Source organism: Haematobia irritans, chromosome 1 (assembly GCF_050003625.1).
Source record: "Haematobia irritans isolate KBUSLIRL chromosome 1, ASM5000362v1, whole genome shotgun sequence".
Taxonomy (NCBI): Eukaryota; Metazoa; Arthropoda; class Insecta; order Diptera; family Muscidae; genus Haematobia; species Haematobia irritans.
Genome location: NC_134397.1, coordinates 125,664,569 through 125,689,636, shown reverse-complemented (window position 1 = coordinate 125,689,636; position 25,068 = coordinate 125,664,569). Strand labels below are relative to the sequence as shown.

The 25,068-nt window shown below is 36.7% G+C and overlaps 1 long non-coding RNA gene across 1 annotated transcript in view; it reads left to right on the top strand.

Moving 5' to 3' along the window:
* The window catches only part of LOC142241851 (uncharacterized), a 28,477-nt gene extending 3,922 nt beyond the window's left edge, over window positions 1-24,555 (top strand). The window contains exon 5 of the long non-coding RNA XR_012723843.1: window positions 24,247-24,555. This is a non-coding gene — a long non-coding RNA (uncharacterized LOC142241851). The remainder of the gene's footprint in view (window positions 1-24,246) is intronic.
* The last annotated feature ends 513 nt before the right edge of the window (window positions 24,556-25,068 follow it).

Sequence of the window (25,068 nt, the reverse complement as noted above, 5' to 3'; positions counted from 1 at the left end):
CTCTTCTTTGGAATGTTGCTATAAACGACCTTCTGGTTTCCCTAGAAAAAGAAAGGATACAAGTGGTGGCATACGCAGATGATGTGGCGCTAGCAGTCAGGGGAAAATTCCCATCCACAATCAGAGATATTATACAGAGAGCCCTCCGGATGACTGAGAAATGGGCGAAAGATAATGGTCTTGGGGTAAATCCTGCAAAGACAGAACTAGTCATGTACTGCAAAGATCGCAAAACTCCCACGGTTAGGCCCATTTCCTTAGGGGGTATTGAAATTCCCTTTAGGGAGTGTGCAAAATACCTTGGCGTTATTTTGGACAGGAAGCTGAATATTGAAGAAAGGGCGAGGAAAGCAACGGTAGCTTTATACTCGTGCAAAAAGGCAATAGGGAAAAAGTGGGGACTAAAACCAAAAATTGTACATTGGCTATACACGGCAGTGGTTAGACCTATAATGCTATATGGTGTTGTAGTCTGGTGGCCGGCACTTCACCAGCCGACAAGTTTAGACAAATTTCAGCGTATGGCGTGCTTGTGTATCTCAGGTGCATTCAGCAAGACAGGAACAAACTCCCTTAATGTCATACTGCATCTATTGCCTTTAGACATTTTGGCCAAACAGTCAGCTACAACAACGGCTGTGCGGTTGCGCGAGCTATCGCTGTGGTCGGAAAAAAGTTACGGTCACAGTTCGGTCCTCAAAATAATGCCAGATGTGCCTAACGTAGTGGATTACACCCTGGCAAAACCACTTTTCGACAAAAAGTTTGAGACTCTAATTCCCAACAGTGAGGCGTGGTGTACACGGACCCCGGGGAATAAAAGATATATAGATTTCTATACTGATGGCTCCAAATTGAATGGACAAGTGGGGTTCGGAGTATATTCTAAAGATCTGGAAATTCGAATAGCGAAAAGATTACCTAATCACTGTAGTGTTTTTCAGGCTGAAATATTGGCAATAAGAGAGGTGGTGAATTGGCTGAGAAGTAATGTTCCAACAAATATTGGCATTAATATATACTCAGACAATCAACCTGCAATAAAATCCTTGGACTCTGTGTTCCTTAACTCGAAAACGGCCATAGACTGCCGCAAATCTCTCAACGAGATGGCTGAGCTGTACAATATTCACCTAATATGGGTGCCTGGCCATAGGAACATACTGGGGAACTGCGAAGCGGATGAGTTGGCAAGGCTAGGAACTACCTTACATATTCCAGGGGAACTAGAATCTGTTGGTATGCCTCTGGCCACCTGCAAGCTCTTACTGCGTGAGAAGGCTGTAGTGATGGCCAATATTCGATGGGAAAATTGCAAGGGTTGTAACGACACCAAGCAAATATGGCCCCATTTAAACTTAAACCGCACACTAGATATGCTAGTGTTCTCAAGGCGTGAGATAGCACTCCTGATATCTGCTATAACGGGCCGCTGCCTGATAGGCGAATTTGCAAAAATTATAGGTGCGAAGTATAATGACTATTGTATAAGCTGTCATGATGTGGAGGAAAAGGAATCAATTAAACACCTCTTGTGTGAGTGTCCTGCTTTTTGTGTAAGGCGTCAGCGAATTTTAGGAGCATATAGCTTTAGATTACTGGCTGACCTGGAAAACGTTAATGTTGTTAATGTTTTTGGAGCAATCTGGTTGGTTCCACAAAAGTAAATAATAGAGAAGGTTCAGTGGTTAAGACTAGAAGTGCCCATATGTAATAGGTACTTTTAGTTAAATGTGGTACCACAATGGACTGAATAGTCTAAGTGAGCCTGAAATTTAATCGGGCTGCCACTTTAACCTAACCTAACCTACCATTTCATTAAATATCATCACTATGAGAAACAAATCAAATCACTATTACTTGAGCAGTAAATGTAAAATAGATACACAAATGTCTAATTTTATTTCGTGTTTCTGCGAAATGCATTTTTAGAAATTATAAGTCAAGTCTATACCCCCTGCCAACATTTTAAAGTTCGACTTTATCCCTATCACTACCATACTCTTTAGTGACACTATAACAATCCCCAACTCTGATGCGAAGTATAACGAAACCATATCCATGGCGGTTTCCAAATTCCCAGTATCGAAAGGCACTACAAAAGAAGCAAGGATTGTTATCGCAGAGCTTAAATTTTAAATTTGCCAAAAGCGAAAGTAATATGCCAGTAAATATGAGTTTCAGAGGTTCCAACATATTTAGAAATTTCAAAGACTGTAGACAATGACTACGCAATGGCGTATATGCAAATTTACCAAGTGATAAAATATGGGCAAATATTTTCGAAAAATGTGACTGCTTTTGCTTGTCCCGATAAATCCCGGAATGTACGGCGCAATGTCCCGGATTTCCGCAACCATCATCTGGTAACCCTAATTGTATATCCTTCAGAGAGAATAAAAAGACAAGAGGACGAAACTGTGAAGCGAAACTGCGTCAGTAGGTGGCAGTCATGAGGAAAATTTCTCTAATATCATGCGGTTTTTGTCGGCGCTTCTCTCAAATATCATACAGTTTGCGTCGGCGTCACCCAGTTCAGTTCTCTGCCGGCTTTACGAAACGTAAGGAAAATAAGATTTAGAACCTACTTTGTAATAACAAATGTTCTTTTATATAAATCTTTTCATTCTATTAATTTTTTTGGCAGACAATTTGAAATTATAACTACCGATGCCTTTAGAAACAATTTATCAAAACAGCGCGTCGACCGCAACGTAGGTAATACCAACGCAGCAGGCATTGTGCGACGTCTATACGGTTGACATTTGTTGTTTTTGTAGAAGAGAAATTTTCGTCCTCTTGTGTTTTTATTCTCTCTGCATCCTTCTCTATCAATGCCATCCATATAGTTTTGGCTTGAGCAGCAGAAGAGAATTGACATATCCACAAAAGTTTATTTTTCCAGCAAGTGCGTGTCACTTGGCATGTTTGTGTTTTTGGATTGGTAAAGTCTGAGCAAAAGTTTTATCTGTAATTCAGCAGCATTGTGGACAAAAACAACAATGCAAGCAGTTGCATGTCACATACACAAACAGAAAATAGCTATACCACATACATATCGAGCCATTGGTAAACATTTCAAGTGCATATGTGCAAAATCAATGAGAGTATACTGAAAACAGTTATGAAGTAGTTCCGTGCAGACATACATATGTACAGTACAAGTCGATAGATTTTGTTATTGCAATCGACCAATACAATGGTAGCACAACTTTAGCCTTAAGAGTAATTGCAACCTCTAACGTTGTTGCATCAACATCAAAAAAGTCCTTAGTTCGCCACTTCTGTTGCATGGTTAATGGTTCCATTGCCTTTCGCTAAATAGTGGCCTTAAGTCTTTTTCAATAGCAAAGACCCATTTACAACTAAGCTAGATGAGTCTAGCTAAGAAAACTCATTCGAATTGCCTACCGTGCAGCGGATAACACACTACACTCTACAAAAGAACCCAGTGACATCTCAATATAATCCCGTATTCTCTTTAACTTGCAGGGTGGCTGCTATGTAATGCAACAAAGTAAAAGACTATATATTTTTATACCCTCCATATTTAATAGAATGGGTGGTATACTAACTTTATCATTCTGCTTCTAACACATAGATTAACATTTATGTTTATTGAAATATATTATTTATAATTTGGTTAAACACTATATATAAAATTCAAAGAGTTTTTGGTATACTTTTTCTATCTAGACATAGAACTGGAATTAATTTTATGAGACTAACCCCCATTTTCAGAAAGCTCCGTTAGTGCTACGTTAGCTAACGAACTTTTAAACCGTACTATGGACATATCTGTTATGATGTCTATATATTCCATATACCAGTTAGGAACTTAACGGCTAAAAATTTTTCAGTTAAAGTTAAGCGGAGAGAAGATATTTCGATTTTACTTTTTGTTAACTCGGAGTTAAAGTCTAACGGAGATACATGAAAATGACCGTAATATTTTAATTGAAGAAAAAATTTACAAAAACCTGTACAAATTTTGTAAGTTAAAAATCTTATAAACTCGGGGTTATATGGGGTCTCAGACCCCATAAAGTATATATATTCTGGCGAAACTCTGATCTAGCGATGTCCGTTCGGCTGTCATGCTAACTTCTGAACGAAATAAGCTATCGACTTGAAACTTGGTGTAGGTATTTGATGTAGGCCGGATGGCGTTGTAAATAGACTATATTGGAACACTTTTAGGTATAGCCCTCAATATAAACCATCCCCCAGATTTGACTTGCCGAGCTCCCTGGAGGAGCAAATTTCATCCGAACCGTTTGAAATTTGGCACGCAATGTTATTATACACTCAAAAAAAAGTGAACCCTCTATTTCACTAAAGCCAATGCAACTTTATTTTAGTTCATGAAATTATTATATTTGGAGAAAATTTTCCTTACTCTAAAATTGTAGTTAAATTAACTAAAATAGAGGAAAAAAATGTACACCAATGAAGCATAAAGATTTACTAAATCCGTTCTTCTCACAGAATAGTTCATTATTTCCTCAAATTTGTAAATTTTACTACTCGAACTTCGTATGGCACTAAAGATATTCTTGCAATTTTGAAGTCCAATTTTTATCTTCAAACTACAAAATATTCTTTATCAAGTGAAATTATAATTATATCTGACAAATTTTCTTGAATTGGTCGAAAAGTATTTACTTATTTTTATGACATCGCCGTGATGTTGGCGTTTGTAATACTGTTTAGTTAAAATTTTCTAAAAATAATCAAAATTTTCCAAAATTAACTAAAATTTTTCCTCTTGGAGGGTTCACTGTTTTTTCAGTGCATGCTCTCTAACAACTATGTTATATGCTTCATATATGCTTCATATCGGTTCATAATTACCCAGCAAAAAACAGCTACCAAAAAGGTAGTTTGGATCGCCAATTTGTGATCCGGAAGTACACTGAAAAAACAGTGAACCCACCAGGATGACACATTTTGGTTATTATTAGAAAAAAATTGATTAGTTTTAGAAAATTTTAACTAAACAGTATTACAAACGCTGATATCACAAAAATAAGTAAATATTTTTCGACAAATTCAAGAAAATGTATTCGGTGTAATTAATTTTATTCACTTGTTAAAGAAATGTTTATAGTTTGAATGAAAAAATTTGAGTTCAAAATTGCAAGAATGTCTTTAGTGCTATACAAAGTTCAAGATGGGCGCATTATTGGTAAAAATTTCAGATTCTAAGAAATTCTGAAATGGGAGATACGAATTTAGTTAACAAGTATATACGGCCGTAAGTTCGGCCAGGCCGAATCTTATGTACCCTCCACCATGGATTGCGTAGAAACTTCTACTGAAGACTGTCATCCACAATCGAATTACTTGGGTTGCGGTAACACTTGCCGATGGCAAGGTATCTTAAAACTTCCTAACATCGTCTTCTAACAAGGTAGTCCATACGTAGTATATATTAAACTAAAAAAGGCCGATTAAATACGTATATAATTAAGTTTAAAGTTTCTATAGAAATAAAATTTTGACAACATTTTCTATAGAAGTAAAATTTTGAAAAATTTTTCTATAGAAAGAAAATTTGGAAAAAAATTTCTATAGAAATAAAATTTTGACTAAATTTTCTAAAGAAATAAAGTTTTGACAAAATCTTCTATAGAAATAAAATTTTTACAAAATTTTCTATAGAAATAATATTTTTACAAAATTTTCTATAGAAATAAAATTTTGACAAAATTTTCTATAGAAATAACATTTTGACAATGTTTTCCATAAAAATAAAATTTTGGTAGATTATTTTTGGCTCGAGTGGCAACCATGAATATGAACCGATATGGACCAATTTTTGTGTGATTGGGGATCGGCTATATATAACTATAGACCGATATGGACCAATTTTGGCATGGATATTAGCGGCCTTATACTAACACCACGTTGCAAATTTCAACCGGATCGGATGAATTTTGCTCCTCCAAGAGGAACGGTTTATATGGGAACTATATATAATTATGAACCGATATGGACCAATTCTTAAGTGTTGACGACATTCTAACACCATGTTCAAAATTTCAAACGGATCGGATGAATTTTGCTCCTCCAAGAGGCTCCGGAGGACAAATCTGGGAATCGATTTATATGGGGGCTATATATAATTATGGACCGATATGGACCAATTTTTGCATGGTCATTAGAGAACATATACCAACACCATGTACTAAATTTCAGCCGGATCGGGTGAAATTTTCGTTTCTTAGAGGCTCCGCAAGCCAAATCGGGGGATCGGTTTATATGGGGGCTATATATAATTATAGCCCGATGTGGACCAATTTTTGCATGGTTGTTAGAGAACATATACCATGTACCAAATTTCAGCCGGATCGGATGAAATTTGCTTCTATTAGAGCGATCGCAAGCCAAATTTGGGGGTCCGTTTATATGGAGGCTATATATAATTATGGACCGGTGTGGACCAATTTTGCTTGGTTGTTAGAGACCATATACTAACACCATGTACCAAATTTCAGCCGGATCGGATGAAATTTGCTTCTTTTAGAGCAATCGCAAACCAAATTTGGGGTCCGTTTATATGGGGTCTATACGTAAAAGTGGACCGATATGGCCCATTTGCAATAGCATCCGACCTACATCAATAACAACTACTTGTGCCAAGTTTCAAGTCGATAGCTTGTTTCGTTCGGAAGTTAGCGTGATTTCAACAGACGGACGGACGGACATGCTCAGATCGACTCAGAATTTCACCACGAACCAGAATATATATACTTTATGGGGTCTTAGAGCAATATTCCGATGTGTTACAAACGGAATGACAAAGTTAATATACCCCCATCCTATGGTGGAGGGTATAAAAATATTTAAGTCATGGAAACTTTTTTACAACGTAATAATTCCATGAAATAAAACATAATTAAATCGGCTTTAGTGAAATATAAGGTTCTTTTGTTTAGTGTAGTTCAAAATTGGGTAATCTCCAATAAATTTTACATGGGCTTTGTAAAGTGGTTTTGTCGTCAGTTGAGGTAGACCAGTTGTCGTCCAGGACAACTTTAAGATGTCGGCGGATCGGTTGTTGACGATTTGGTTCGGCTAAATTCGTTGATACGGTGTCGGTGATTGTTCGGCGGCGATCGGATAGTGATTCGGTTAATGGTTCGGGATTGTCGTTGACGATTCGGCGTCGTTGACTATTCGGTTGATGGTTCGGTTGCTGATTCGGCTGATGATTCGGGTGATGCGGCGATTCAGTGTTGATAGTGTAAGTTGATACTCCGGGTGATGTGGCGATTCGGTGTTGAATGTTGTTTCGTTTTTAGGTTAGTAACAAAACTACAAACTACTTGCCGAACCTACTAGTGGAAGCAAGCTAATAGCCGGAGCTATTAGTGCGGAAGCAAGCTAATAGCCGAAGCTACTAATGCGGAAGCAATCTAATTGCCGAAACAATTAGTGCAAGCTAATAGCCGGAGCTATTTGGAAGCAAGCTAATAGCCGGAGCTATTAGTGCGGAAGCAAGCTAATCGTGGGAAACGATTAGTGCGGAAGCAAGCTAATAGCCGAAACTATTAGTGCGGAAGCAGGCTAATCGTCGAAAAACGATTAGTGCGGAAGCAAGCTAATAGCCGAAGCTATTAGTGCGGAAGCAAGCTAACCGTCGGGAAACGATTAGTGCGGAAGCAAGCTAATAGCCGAAGCTACTAGTGCGGAAGCAAGCTAATAGCCGAAGCACTAGTGCGGAAGCAAGCTAATAGCCGAAGCTACTAGTGCGGAAGCAAGCTAATCGTCGGGAAACGATTAGTGCGGAAGCAAGCTAATTGCCGAAACAATTAGTGCGGAAGCAAGCTAAATGCCGAAACACTTAGTGCGGTGGTAGAGTTCCTGTTGCTTAGTATGAACTGACTGCGGTCGTGCCACTCGTCGTGTTCAATACCCTTCAGCTGTCGGGACTCCCTGCTCGTAGTCCAAAAATAGCGAGTTTATATTCTCCCACAGCCACAACGTAATTGAGAATTCTGCTCATAGCAAGCTAAAATAAATGTTTCTCAAAGTCAGACTGCCATATAAATTATTTTTCCCATACCCACCCAGTCTTTAATGATTGAAGTGATTATGTGGAGAGTAGGAAAGTGGGTATGAAAAGGCACACATACATTAAACAACAGGAGGCACAATCAAATAAATCTATGTACGGACGAATACAATACAAAAATTTATTTCGTTCCGTTACAGCTTGTCCATTGTGATTCTCCACTGTGGTATAACATAACAATGGACTGAATAGTCTAAGTGAGCCTGATACATCGGGCTGCCACCTAACCTAAAGAGCTGTGCTAAATTTATAATATATCTATCCATGGTTTAGTATAACCGGCCAAACTTGGTATATATCGGCCCATGTTTTGATATATCATCCATAAACACCGATCTCTTGATAGTCTAGACACCACAATTGTTATCCAAATTTCATGAAAATGTAAATCTAAATGTATTTTAGATTCACAAATATTTGTGCCGAATATGGTGTATTGTGGTTCATGGTTTGATACATCCCCAATATAGAGTGATCTTCCGATTTGACATTTTGATCTTCTAGACACTGCGATTTTTATCCATTTTTCTCTAAATCTATCCGTCTTTAAATTCTTGTGCATCTAGATATCAGTTGTCCTGAAATGGGAAATTTAGAGGTGTGGTTCATAAAGTGCTATGGCAAATTCTTTTTTCAAGTCGGTAAAAGTTTGATGTAATCCCCACAAACACTGATCTCTTGATTTAATTTCTGATAATCCAAAATGCCTGAAGCTAGGAGTGAAATTTTTTTAAGATTCAACCGGGACGAATTTTCATTGGTATATATTTTTATACCCTGCGCCACACTGTGGTATTATAAGTTAGGGTATTATAAGCTAGTGCATTTGTTTGCAACATTCAGAAGGAGACGAGATAGACACATGGTGTCTTTGGCAAAAATGGTCAGGGTGGGCTCCTGAGTCGATATAGCCATGTCCGTCTGTCCGTGAACAAATTTTTGTTATCAAAATCTAGATCTCAGTTTTAGTCCAATTAACTTCAAATTTGGCACAAGTATGTGTTTTGGCTCAGAAGCCAGCGTTTTGCCCCAATTTGCTTAAAATTTTTCACAAGAAGAACAATTAGTACTAAAGGGTGATACGGTCAAAATTTGGTCAGGGGAAAACGCGTGTAAATCGGTGAAATCGTTTATTTAAAAAATCAAATTAAATTTCTTTTTCAAGTTCAATTAGTATAAAATTCAGGAAAAATATTCAGTTAGGCTTTCGCTTTTCCAAATCCGAATTGCCGGGCCTCACGCTTGACACCTGCCATCAGATTTTGTACAGCCACCTTGTCCACCTTCTTCGCCGCAGAAAGCCAGTTTGCCTTGAACTGCTGCTCCTCCTTAGCAGTTTTTTTTGGTCTTCTTTAGGTTCCGCTTGACAATAGCCCAGTATTTCTCAATTGGGCGGGGCTCTGGCGTGTTGGGAGGGTTCTTGTCCTTGGGAACCACCTGCACGTTGTTGGCGGCGTACCACTCCATGGCCTTTTTACCGTAATGGCAAGATGCCAAATCCGGCCAAAACAGTACGGAACAACCGTGTTTCTTCAGGAAAGACAGCAGACGTTTATTCAAACACTCTTTCACGCAAATTTCTTGCTTGACAGTCACGGAAGCTATGAAAATGCTGCTTTTCAAGCAACAAGTACAGATGGCTTGCCAAACCAGATATTTCTTTGCGAACTTTGACAGTTTTATGTGCTTGAAAATATCTGCTACCTTTCCCCTTCCTTTTGCCGTATAAAACTCCTGTCCCGGAAGCTGCTTGTAGTCGGCTTTGACGTAGGTTTCGTCGTCCATTACCACGCAGTCAAACTTCGTCAGCGTCGTCGTGTACAGCCTCCGGGATCGCGCTTTGGCCGTCGTATTTTGTTTATCATCGCGATTTGGAGTCACTACCTTCTTGTAAGTCGATAGTCCGGCTCGTTTTTTGGCTCGATGCACGGTTGTAGACGATACATCCAGCTTATTTGCGGCATCTCGGAGAGAGAGGTTAGGGTTTCGCTTGAAACTACCGGCAACTCTCTTTGCCGTCTCAGCGGCTTCCGGTTTTCGATTTCGCCCCGATCCAGACTTCCTGGCTGTCGACAAACGTTCCCCAAACACTTTAATTACATTTGTAACGTTTCATTTATCACAATGGACTGAATAGTCTAAGTTAGCCTGAATCTTAACCGGGCTGCCACTTTAACCTAACGTTTCATTTGGCAACTTTTAGCGATTTTGCCAGCTTTGCGTGCGAGTAGCTCGGATTTTCGCGATGCGCGAGCAAAATTTTGATACGCTGCTCTTCTTGCTTGGACGGCATTTTGACAACTGAAGAGTGAATTCCAAAATCAAAATAGGAGCAACATTCTACACACACACCTTCAAAATGAGGGGTGTTCAGGTTTTTTAAATGCAAAATTGAAAGAAATACGTCAAGTTTATATTGACCAAATTTTGACCGTATCACCCTTTATAGTCAAATTTGCCAAATTTTATTGAAATCGGTTCAGATTTGGATATATTTCCCTTATATATCTTTCGCCCGATATGGACTAATACGGTGCCAGAAGCCAGAGTTTTACCCCAATTTGGTTAAAATTTTGCCCTAGGAGTACAATTAGTAGTGTAGTTAAATGTGCCAAATTTTATTGAAATCGGTTCAGATTTAGATATAGCTTCCATATATATGTTTTTCTGATTTCGACAAAAAGGGTCAAAATACCAACATTTTCCTTGTAAAATCGTCACTGCTTAGTCGAAAAGTTGTAAAAATGACTCTAATTTTCCTAAACTTCTAATACATATATATCGAGCGATAAATCATAAATAAACTTTTGCGAAGTTTCCTTAAAATTGCTTCAGATTTAAATGTTTCCCATATGTTTTACTAACATTGTGTTCCACCCTAGTGCATTAGACGACTTCAGTTTTGAGTCTATAGATTTTGTAGAAGTCTATCAAATTCTGGCCAGATCGAGTGATATTTAAATGTATGTATTTGGGACAAACCTTTATATATAGCCCCCTACACATTTGACGGATGTGATGTGGTATCGAAAATTGAGATCTACAAAGTGGTGCAGGGTATAATATAGTCGGCCCCGCCCGACTTTAGACTTTCCTTAGTTGTTTAAAATTTTATTGTTTAACTGCAAAGATATAGGAAATCGAATCCGTTTGCATTTGTTACCTTTGGCACCAATTATGACCTTCAAAAACGCTGGACGAAACCGGCTCTGCGACATTTTGGCCCATAACTGGCGTACCGCCGTCTTGAAATTATCGTTAATTTGTTACGTTCTAGTGCCAACTTTACTTTCCAAACCGCCCCGGGCGCAAACATTCAACGTATTGAGATGCGGAGATTTTGGTAACCATTGTACAGTAGGAATGAAACGAGAAACCTCCGTTTTAAGCCATTCATGGTTGACGCGTTCTGAGTCCTGTTAGAATGTTTATGCTCTCCGGCCGAAATGTTTGTCTGCCCAGGGCTCTAACCATAGCAACATGTAGACTAGAAAACCTCCAAATAGAAAGCATCACGCCTAACATTATTACCAAATTCAATAGATCAATATACTTTGTTAGGCTTATAAGCAATAAATTGAACTGTAAGTTGATTGGGTGCATTACATATTAACCACCCTGTAGATGCACCAAACTATGCACGTATGTCTATGACACGGCAACATTACTCTGGGACAAGCAGGTCAATTTATTTTAGATTTGGTTCCTGTTGCCTTTCGAGTTGTCGTTGTTTCAGGAGTAATAGTGGCCCTTTCTTTCAATCGATTGCTATGGAAAATCTAGTGGAGGCAAGTGGCAATGGTAAGGACATGAGTGAAAAGGATAGAAATTCTACTTTGGTGCAGTTAAAGTTTATCAATCATTTAAAAAGTAAATTGCTTAGAAAACATGTTTGGAACATGTCGCACGTAAACACACAACTGTGTACTCGTATACCAGAGACACTTGGCCAAATACGAATTACATGGCATCCAATGGACCGAGAGTATGTTGAGAACAACACCTTTAAGACAATTCAATGGTGTTCTTAGACAGAATGTCATGAATACTTGATCGACGGAATTTAAAAAGATTACTAGAATGCAATTTATTAAAATGGGTCTTGAATTGTAAGAAAAAATAATAAAAACATTTAAGGAAAGTCCAAAGTTGGGCCGGCCCGACTATATCATACCCTAAACCACCCCTACCATATTAGTAGATATAAGGATTTGTGGGGTACCATTGAAATAGGGTTGCGAGATAAACCGTATCTCCATATTTAAGAAAACTAAGCGGTTCATGTTTATAGGAGTTTTATAACAATCTGTACAGAAATGTCTAATATTAGGAGCTACAGATGATTCTGTACCTACATGGTTAGTATCTCACTAATATTAAAAAAGAGGCAATCACTAAATTATTGTGAGTAATAAATCCAAAATTCTGAAAATTGGGAAATATATTTATGTAAGAGCTACATGTAAGTCTAACTACGATCGGCTAATACATCAACATTTGAAATTTGAGTAACATTGGTTAATAGATAAAATTATTATGACCAAAAATCGGGCGGTGCATACATATGGGAACTATATCTAAATCTGAACAGATTTGGAAGATTTTTTTTCGGGTATAGTTAATACTATGGAAGATTAGATTTTGCCAACTTTTAGTAAAATCGGTTAATAAATCAGGCGATATACATACATGGAAGCTATATCAATTTCGGATCCGAATTGAATTCAAAATCAATGGCGCTCGGTTCGTTCTTGTGCCAAAAAAGCCATGTACCAAATTTCATTAAAATCGGTTAATAATTGCGAACGGAATCTTGTGAACAAAAAATACGTGGAAAGACGGAACGACGGACACGAAGGGTTAGGTAGACACAGGAGGTGATTCTGAGTCGATCGCCATAAATTTTATGGGTCTAAAATAAAAATTTCAGGTAGGTACATTTTTGGCCGATCAAAGTTATTATAACCTGACAAATATGTGGTTTAGGGTATAAAAACCGAGTTATATTTGTTTGTTTTTGTTAGCTTGTATGTTCCGGGTAAGCTCCGAAACGGCGGAATCGATTCACTTGAAATTTTCAGGCAATGTAGCGGGAGATCATGTGTTGCAAATAGGACCTCCCTTGGCCCAACTTTTCAACTACATTAAGCTCCGAAGCCTCTAAGCAAAGATCCGCTACTTTTTTCGATATTTGGTCGGAGAGGGACCTCCTCTATGTCCGACGTTTTTTTAAGTATAGTGAAAAACTAAACTTCTCCGATTTACCTGGAATACACAGAGGACATTCGGAAAGTTACCATATGAAGTTGATATCATAAGTGATTAGAGTTAAGATAATGTCAAAGAAAAATTATTCAAAAAGTTGTCATATTTATAATTTAACAAGTGAGTAAAGTAGAAAGCCGGGGGGCCGACTATATCATACCCTAAACCGCCCCTACTGACTAAGTAAACATAAGCATTTGTGGAGTATCATTGGTATAGGTTTTGGAGATTTCCGTATTTAAGAACATAAAAGGGGGGGGGGGGGGGGGTATACGTTTGTGGGAGTCTTGTCATAATCTGAGCAGAAATGTCTAATAGTAGGAGCTATGGTTCATGCCACTAATATTGTGTCCATTATTAAATAATAAGTAAAGTAGAAAGTCGGGCGAGGCCGACCATATCATACCCTAAACCACCTTTTCTGAATTAGTAAACATAAGCAGTTGTGGGGTAGCATTGATATAGGCATGGGAGATAATCCGCAGTTGCATATTTAAGAAAATTAAGGGGTACATGTTTATGGGTGCTTTGTATCAATCTGACTATAGCTCATAGTCAGTGTTGCCAGGGAAAATGTTCGGTTTACCCTACAAGGACACAGTTCCCAACTTTCCCATATATTCCCAAACAATTGTCCCTACAATATTTGGCAAATTTGGTGACGATCCGTTTGAAAAAATGAGCAACCCCATTTGTCGAAATCGGGCGATACATATATATGGGAGCTATATCTAAATTTGATCCGATTTCTTACAAATTCAATAGCGTTCGTCCTTGTGCCCAAAGAACTCCCTGCACCAAATTTCATCAACATCGGTTAATAATTGCGACCGGAATCCTGTGAAAAACATATACATGGGCAGACGGACGGACGGATGGACACCAAGCGCTAGATCGACTCAGAAGGTGATTCTGAGTCGATCGGTATATATTTTATGGGGCCTAAAATCTATATTTCTGGTAGGCACATTTTTTGGCAGATCAAACTTATTATACACTGACTACTATGTGGTTTAGGGTATAATAAAAGCGCTAAATTCAACAGGTTGACCTCCCCTTTACCCGACTTTTTTTAGTACAGTGAAAAAAAAATAATTTTTCCGATTTGAAATTTACAGAGCACGAGGGGTGGTTACGAAATTATTATGGGATACTTGACTTGAAGGTGGCGTCCAGACAATAATCCGCTACTTTTCGATATTTGGTCGGGGAGGGGAATCCCTCTTGAAACTTGCATGAAATTTCAACTGTTTTTAGGGTTGCCTCTGATATTTGGTCGTCCTCTTTTTAACAATGCAGCACAACCTAACCTTGTCGGTAGATTTTTCGATACCTTGTCGAGGAGTTAAACATGTTTTTTGAAAATTTACAATTTTAGTGTCTGAAATTTTTCAGATTTACATGTAATTTACTGGGAACGGTAGTCAGGGGCACCTCATCATTGTCAATTTTTTAATTGAAATTTTCCAATTTTTTTGAAATATTCAGGGAAGGTAGAGGTATATATGGAGACCAAATACTTAATTCTTTGATATTTGAACGGGAGGGAAAGCTCCTTCCTACCAGACCTTTTTAAGGACAATAACTTAAATTTACATTTATTGACAGACAACATAGAGGGTGTTTCATTTTCCGGTATATGTTCGGAAAGGCATCTTCTCTATTTTACTAATGCTAGTTTTTTAAGAACTTTAAAATATTTCCTTTTCTGAATTATTTGACAGGAAATTCACATGAAATGTGAAGAATGGTCCAACGACTTGAATACAGTTATATTATTTAAAACAAGTATATACGGCCGTAAGTTCGGCCAGGCCGAAGCTTATGTACCCTCCATCATGGATTGCGTAGAAACTTCATCTAAACACTGCCATCCACAATCGAATTACTTAAGTTGCGGTAACGCTTGCCGATGGCAAGGTATCTTAAAACCTCCTAACACCATCTTCTAAATTGAATGTAAGTCCATACGTGGTATATATTTAATCAAAAAAGATCGATCCAATACGTATATAATTCAGTTTGACAAAGTAGACATAAAATTTTGACAAAATTATCTACAGAAATAAAATTTTAACAAAATTTTCTATAGAAATAAAATTTTCACAAAATTTTCTATAGAAATACAAATTTTGACAAAATTTTCTATAGAAAGAAATTTTTGACAAAAATTTCCACAGAAATAAAATTTTAACAAAATTTTCTATAGAAATAAACTTTTGACAAAATTTTCTATAGAAATAAAATCTTGGTAGATTATTTTTGGCTCGAGTGGCAACCATGATTATGAACCGAATAAAATTTGAACAAAATTTTCTATAGAAATAAAATTTTGACAAAATTTTCTATAGAAATAAAATGTTGACAATGATGAAAATTTTATTATGAACCGAATAAAATTTTAACAAAATTTTCTCTAGAAATAAAATTTTGACAAAATTTTCTATAGAAATAAAATTTTGACAATTTGAACCGGATCGGATGAATTTTGCTCCTCCAAGAGGCTCCGGAGGTCAAATCTGGAGAATGTTTTATATGGGGGCTATATATAATTATGGACAGATATGGACCAATTCTGGCACGGTTGTTAAAGATCATATACTAACACCATGTTCCAAATTACAACCGGATCGGATGAAATTTGCTTCTCTTGGAGACTTCGCAAGCCAAATCTGGGGACCGGTTTATATGGGGGCTATATATAATTATGAACCGATGTGGACCAATTTTTGCACGGTTGTTAGAGACCATATACCAATACCATGTACCAAATTTCAGCCGGATCGGATGCAATTTGCTCCTCTTTGAGGCTTCGCAAGCCAAATCTGGAGATCGGTTCATATGGGGTCTATATATAATTATGGACCGATGTGGACCACTTTTTGCATGATTGTTAGAGACCATATACTAACACCATGTACCAAATTTCAGCCCGATCGGATGAAATATGCTTCTCTTAGGGGCTCCACAAACCAAATCTGGGGATCGGTTTATATGGGGGCAATATATAATTAAGGACCGATATGGACCAATTTTTGCATGGTTGTTAGAGACCATATACCAACATCATGTACCAAATTTCAGCCGGATCGGATGAAATTTTCTTCTCCTTGAGGCAAGACCGTATTCAGGGGGGTGATGAGGGGGATCAAACCCCCCCCCCCGAAATGAATGAATATTTTTATATAAATAAATATATATTTTTAGCTGTATAGAAAAATCTTATCGAAGATGTTGAAGGAAAACTGAAGGTTTTATTTTGAAAACGCTTACCTATAAAACTTGCACAAATCCTAGAATACTAGTTGAAAAGCCCATGAAACGACGGTCGAAAAAAACAAAGTGTTTTTTTTCTCGCTCCACAAATTTCATTTTTGGAAAATGTATTTCTGCTTTTTATGTGTGTTTGTTGTTCTTTTTGTGAACATGACTCGCAACAACAAGGAAACAACACAAACACACATGTGTAAATGAAATGGCGCAAAACCTGTGAAAAGAACCTGCCTAATTCAGCGATGGAAGCACTTGGAGAGTGCAATAAAGAGATATTTCCAAACGTGCATATTCTTTTAAAAATTGTGGTCACTTTGCCAGTAACTCAGGGATGGAAAATACAACTTTTAAGAAAGTACAAAAAAGGTATTTTTTGAGCGGAAAGGTACTTTTTACTAAATTTCAACAAAAATTTCACTGGAAGTTTACTGCAAAGAGACTGAATTTTAAAGAAAATAAAATTTTGACAAAATTTTCTATATAAATAAAATTTTGCAAAAATTTTCTATAGCCGGCTATCATACAAAAACCTTTTTTTCGGAATGTTCAAGTGTGGTTCATTGTTGGGTTTAATGAACTGCATGAATTTATTCTTATAATTGGTTGATAGTTTTGCTGCAAGTAGGGGATGCTGATGAGGAATGTGGTAATTCCGAAACGTGCGTCCATCCAACCATCTTGCAGTCTATAGGGCTTTGCCCAAATAAATTTGACAAACATTCTTTTCCTCTGTTGGTTAAGCTACACTTGTAGTTTAGTCAATGTATGGTTTTAAGCTGCAATAAAAAAACAACAACAATGCTTAAAGAACAAAACCAACAATAACAAAACAAAACGAAGGGAAATAAAATTTTGCAAAAAAATTCTATAGAAAAAAAATTTGCAAAATTTTTTCTATAGAAAAAAAATTTGCAAAATTTTTTCTATAGAAATAAAATTTTGCAAAAATTTCTATAGAAATAACATTTTTACAAAATTTTCAACTGAAATAAAATTTTGACAAAATTATCAATAAAAATAAAATTTTGCAAAAATTCTATATAGAAATAAAATTTAGACAACATTTTCTACCGAAATAAAAAATTGATAATATAGAATCGCATTCTTTTTTGACTAAAACATTCTTGAAGTTCAATAAAATCCTGTTTTTGACTATATCTTTTACAAAATCGAGATTTTCTTCCCACATGAACATGTCTGTTTTGCCATATTTGTAAAAGACTATTAGCAAATAAGGTTGATAAAGACTTTCTCAAAATATTAAAATATTTTGTCAAAGCTATTGTACCATAAATCTGATATCGACTCAAAAATGTCTACACAAAAGGTACTAAATCATTGCCGGGGGTACTACGGTACTGACCGGGGTGAAAAAGTATTGAAAAAAGTACTTTATTACTGCGATTTCCATCCCTGCAGTTACTACGTGCTCATCCGAACGTTCATTTTCAAAAATGAAAAGATTAAAGACGTATCTTAGAAATTCGACTGGCGAGAGTAGACTCAATGGATTGGCATTAATGTCGGTTCATCGCCGAATAAATGTGCCGACTGAAGAAGTCATTGATTTATTTGCTGCCCAAAAAGCCCGTCGGCTCAATTTAATATTATAAAACAAGTAAGGAAAGTCTAAAGTCGGGCGTGGGCGACTATATTATACCCTGCACCACTTTGTATATCTAAATTTTCGAAACCATATCACATCCGTCAAATGTGTTGAGGGCTATATATAACGGTTTGTCCCAAATACATACATTTAAATATCACTCGATCTGGACAAAATTTGATAGACTTCTACAAAATCTATAGACTCAAAATTTAAGTCGGCTAATGCTCTAGGGTGGAACACAATGTTAGTAAAAAAATATTGGAAACATTTAAATCTGAAGCAATTTTAAGGAAACTTCGCAAAAGTTTATTTATGATTTATCGCTCGATATATACGTATTAGAAGTATAGGAAAATTAGTCATTTTTACTACTTTTCGACTAAGCAGTGGCGATTTTACAAGGAAAATTTCGGTATTTTGACCATTTTTGTCGAAATCAGAAAAACATATATATGGGAGCTATATCTAAATCTAAACCGATTTCAACCAAATTTGGCACAACCAAAATTGGGCCAAAACTCTTGCTTCTGGGGCCATATAAGTCCATATCGGGCGAAAGATATATATATGGGAGCTATATCTAAATCTGAACCGATTTCAATCAAATTTTGCACACTTCACTTTACTACTAACTGTACTCCTAGTGCAATATTTCAACCAAATTCGGCCAAAAATCTGGCTTCTGGGCCATATAAGTCCATATCGGGCGAAAGATATATATGGGAGCTATATCTAAATCTGAACCGATTTCTTCCAAAATAAATAGTGTTCTATTCTGACCCAAAGTAGGAACATGTGCCAAATTTGAAGGCGATTGGACTTAAATTGCGACCTAGACTTTGATCACAAAAATGTGTTCACGGACAGACGGACAGACGGACATGGTTATATCGACTCAGGGACCCACCCTGAGCATTATTGCCAAAGACACCATGTGTCTATCTCGTCTCCTTCTGGGTGTTACAAACATATGCACTAACTTATAATACCCTGCTCCACAGTGTGGCGCAGGGTATAAATATTGTATACATACCTATGCATAAATAAAATTTTCTACACATGAGATTATATGAATATTTTTTTTAAAGTTGAACCCCCCCCCCCCGAATTAAAATCCTGGCTACGGCCTTGCCTTGAGGCTCCGCAAGCCAAATCTGGGGATCGGTTTATATGGGGGCTATATATAATTATGGACCGATGTGGACCACTTTTTGCATGATTGTTAGAGACCATATACCAACACCATGTACCAAATTTCAGCCGGATCGGATGAAATATGCTTCTCTTAGGGGCTCCACAAGCCAAATCTGGGGATCGGTTTATATGGGGGCTATATATAATTATGGACCGATGTGGACCACATTTTGCATGATTGTTAGAGACCATATACCAACACCATGTACCAAATTTCAGCCGGATCGGATGAAATATGCTTCTCTTAGGGGCTCCACAAGCCAATCTGGGGATCGGTTTATATGGGGGCTATATATAATTATGGACCGATGTGGACCACTTTTTGCATGATTGTTAGAGACCATATACCAACACCATGTACCAAATTTCAGCCGGATCGGATGAAATTTGCTTCTCTTTTAGGCTCCGCAAGCCAAATCTGGGGATCGGTTTATATGGGGGCTATATATAATTAAGGACCGATATGGACCAATTTTTGCATGGTTGTTAGAGACGATATACCAACACCATGTACCAAATTTCAGCCGGATCGGACGAAATATGCTTCTGTTAGAGGCTCCACAAGCCAAATCTGAGGGACCCTTTATATGGGGGCTATACGTAAAAGTGGACCGATATGGTCCATTTTCAATACCATCCGACCTACATCGATAACAACTACTTGTGCCAAGTTTCAAGTCGCTAGCTTGTTTCGTTCGGAAGTTAGCGTGATTTCAACAGACGGACGGACGGACGGACATGCCTAGATCGACTCAGAATTTCACCGCGACCCAGAATATATATACTTTATGGGGTCTTAGAGCAATATTTCGATGTGTTACAAACGGAATGACAAGGTTAATATACCCCCATCCTATGATGGAGGGTATACAAATTTGGTATGAGAGGGTCCTCCTTTCTTCGGCTTCACCAACACGAATATCTCGAATAAGGGTACTTCCCCTGGCCTTACTTCTTGAAAGAGTTCTCCTATTTATTTTTTATAACATTACGAACACTCCATGTAAATAATTCTGAATATATATTAATGTTAGAATCAAGTCATTTGGTGTTTCCATTAAAGGTGATTCAGCGATAAAAAAAAACTGTGTGACGCATTGTAGGAAAAATTTTACTTCGATTTTTGCGAATTCATATTTTATTATAATTTTTAACAAAATTTTATCAAATATCGGTCAGAGAAATTTAAATATATAATACATGAAACTCTTCCGCGAGTGAACCCTCTCCCATAAGTTAGTACCGTCCCGTTATACTTAAAGACTAATAGTACTATGCGTGATACCACTTGAAGCCAAAGCGGAAAGAAAAATTTTGTGTCCGCTCGGGACCATTATATGCCGCAACAAAAAAAAAATTGATGTTGTTCTTAAGGCACAACATTAAAAGCACTTCCAAAAATATCCTCCCAAACATGTTCTTTATTTAAACTAAAAAGGAAGTTCTTTTAATTGATTTTTTTCTAACTGGCTTTTTTCATATTTTAAATGGGTAATTTAAACTTTTTTGTTTTAGGTTGGTTAAAAACAGAGTAAGAATTAATAAAATGGTACAACTTATTTAATATTTGTCGAAAAAGTTGCTACATCCATTCTTGAAAACATGAGAGTCATTTGAAATATTCGAGGTCAAAAATGTCAGACAAGCGTTATGCACTAAAAATCGTGGAAACTTATAAAAATTATTTATTTGGAACATCTCACAAAAATTTTTAATTCACATCCAAAACACTGAATTGGAATCACACCTTAAGAAGTGATGCAAATTCAATGCAACGGCTGCTGAAATGGTGGAGATACGTCATATGACAAGTACATGTTAAATTCATCGCTTCTGCGCCAATTTTGCAGCACTCCCGGTTCCAAAAAGAAAATTTTATCTACTCTTTTGAATTTAGAAAATTACTTCACATCCTTTGTATTCTTTTTCTCAAAAATCAAGGTGAAATGTTCCTTAAAAAATGCGACATTTTTATCAAATAGTCTCTCAGTTAAAAAAAAAAAAAAACAAGTATATACGGCCGTAAGTTCGGCCAGGCCGAATTTTATGTACCCTGCACCATGGATTGCGTAGAAACTTCTACGAAAGACTGTCATCCACAATCGAAATACTTGGGTTGTGGTATCTTAAAACTTCTTAACATCGTTTTCTAAATTGTGAGTTAGTCCATACGTGGTATATATTAGACAAAAAAGTTATGTATAGTTAAGTCTACAAATAATTACGAATCGATACGGACTTTTTGCACGGTACGTAGAGAGCCAGAATTGAAATATGGGGTCGCTTATATGGGGTCTATATACAATTATGAACTTGATATGGACCAATTTTTGTGTGATTGGAAATCGATTTATCTGAGGGATATATATATCTATAGACCGATTTGGACCTAGTTAGACATGGTTGTTAACGACCACATACTAGCACAATGTACCAAATTTCAACTCACTCGGATGAAATTTGCTCCTCCTAGAGGCTCCAAAACCAAATCTCGTGATCGGTTTATATGGGGCTATATATGATTATGGACTGATATGGACCACTTTTGGCATGTTTGTTAAATATCATATACGATCACCACGTACCAAATTTCAAGCACATCGGATGAATTTTGCTCCTCCAAAAGGCACCGGAGGTCAAATCTGGGGATCGGTTTCTTTGGGAGCTATATATAATTATGGGCTGATAGGAACCAATTCCTGCATGGTTTTTGGATACCATATACTAACATCACGTACCAAATTTCAACCGAATGGGAAGAATTTTGCTCTTCCAAGGGGCTCTGGAGGTCAAATCTGGGGATCGGTTTATATCGGGCCTATATATAATTATGGACCGATTTCGACCAATTTTTGCATGGGAGTTTGAGGCCATATATTAACACCACGTACCAAATTTCATCTGAATCAGATGAATTTTGGTCTTCCAAGAGGCTCCGGAGGTCAAATCTGGTGATCGGTTTATATGGGGGCTATATATAATTATGGACCGATGTGGACCAGTTTTTGCATGGTTGTTAGAAACCATATACTAACACTATGTTCCAAATTTCAGCCGGATCGGAAGAAATTTGCTTCTCTTAGAGGCCTCGCAAGCCAAATCGGGGGACCGGTTTATATGGAGGCTATATATAATTATGGACCGATGTGGACCAATTTTTGCATGGTTATTAGAGACCATATACTAACACTATGTACCAAATTTCAGCCGGATCGGATGAAATTTGCTTCTCTTAGAGGCCTCGCAAGCCAAATCGGGGGATCGGTTTATATGGGGGCTATATATAATTATGGACCGATGTGGACCAATTTTCGCATGGTTGTTAGAGAACATATATTAACACCATGCACCAAATTTCAGCTGGATCGGATGTAATTTGCTTCTCTTAGAGGCCTCGCAAGCCAAATCGCGGGATCGGTTTATATGGGGGCTATATATAATTATGGACCGATGTGGACCAATTTAGTTGTTAGAGACCATATACTTACACCATGTACCAAATTTCAGCCGAATCGGATGAATTTTGCTTCTCTTAGAGGCCTCGCAAGCCAAATTTGGGGGTCCGATTCTATGGGGGCTATACCTAAAAGTGGACCGATATGGCCCATTTGCAATACCATCCGACCTACATCAATAACAACTACTTGTGCCAAGTTTCAAGTCTATAGCTTGTTTCGTTCGGAAGTTAGCGTGATTTCAACAGACGGACGGACATGCTCAGATCGACTCAGAATTTCACCACGACCCAGAATATATATACTTTATGGGGTCTTAGAGCAATATTTCGATGTGTTACAAACGGAATGACAAAGTTAATATACCCCCCATCCTATGGTGGAGGGTATAAAAAGTGCGGCTAGTATAGATAGAAACCTATCAGAAATGGACCCCAACTGTCACCCAAGTTTTGTCCACATTTGGGAAGTGTCCGGTGGTGAGAGTTAATTTTTAATGTGCTAACACAGTAAAACGTCCCAAGGCAACTGCCAAATTTTTGGGAGGTATCTGGTTTCAGCTTGTCCCAGTTTGAGAGGTTTTTACTGTACTTCTGTGTCCCAAATTTAAATGTTATAGAATCTCGATTTATTTATTTATTATTGTATAACATTTTTTATATTATTAAAGTTGGATTGCTTCTTCAAACTATCGTTATTATAAAAAGCCCTCGTCTTATTAATAAAAATACTAAATAAAAAAATCCTTAAGCAAAGTTCAACATTTTTGGACCTAAATAAATTTTTTGGAGTGCGAATAGAAAAGGATTCTACACCGAAAAAGGTGAACTGTTTTATAGGAAGAATGAACTACCTCGCACGAAAATTGAACTAAATTTTACTCCACATTTTGAGATTTCCACAAAGCGTTGTTAAAACCAGGAAATTTTAATGCCCTGTTGTACTTTTTAACTGCAGTTCACGAAATTACATCATCTCATAGAAGAAAAAATTATCGTACGAAAATCTTCTTCTGCTTTAGTTCATATTGAACTTATGTGTACGGTCATTGAACTTTATACTCACGTTTAGTTTATAAAATTTTTGAGGCATACTTAAAAAAAAATTAAGATTTCATTAAGCTGTGGAAAATTTCGATAAAAATAAATAAATAAAATTTAACTACAAGCAAATAAATTTTTTCCAATAAAAATAAGTTAAATTTAGCGTTAGTTTAACTACGGAAATTTTTTTCTGTGTATTGTACCATCCACCTAAATTGTACGATTCGTATTTAATGATAAATTCCCAAAATTCTACTGATATGGTCCCCAATTTTGATCTACGAAATTCTTAGCCAATGTCATTTCAAAAATGTTCATTTATTTCAGCGTTTGTATTTGCATTTTCCACTATTATCCAGTGCAATGAAAATTCCTCGAATTCACCATCACATTAAAGAGCGCGCTCACGTAGATTACTTCCGCCGCCGATTGTGAACAAATTGTACGGTTCACAAAAAAAAAAAAAAAAAAAAGCACAAAATAAAATCACAACAAAATGGTTCAAGAGTGACAAAGGTGCTGTAGTGAGATGAAAAATCAGTGATGTCCATTATGCGTTTGGAAAAATGCAAAAAAAAAAATACGTAGAAGAACCAATTTTAAGTAATTTGCTGGATATATGAAATCTGGACTCTTTGGGACCCATAATAGAAAGATACATTGATGACGTTTGATTTTTGGAACATTTTTGATATATACATCTATTGTTAGATTTTATTTTTCGAGAATTTAGAAATCCAAATTTATGTATGGACTTATTTCTTATGCTGGACTTGTTTCCAATTGTAGATTATTTATATCATTTGTATTTATATGTATTTGTCATCAGAGTGAAATTAAAAAAATATATATATTCTAAATGCATTAAATCGCACGGCCAATTGACCTGTTCATCTCTAAAGCTACTTGAAATTTTTAAAAACAATGTAAGCACGGCTTAAAGACAATATTTTTTGGGAGTTTCGGATTAAAAACAATGTATTTTTTGTTTAATTTAATATGGCGAACCATATATGTAGTGAAAGTGTCGTAATTTTTAACGTAACGGTATATCTCGAAAAGTCGAGCTGATAGAAAAAAAGTCTTCGAAGAGAAGACTCTTTTCTCTGATACAAAGTTTTTTCTTTGTCCAAAAGTCGATAAACCTTT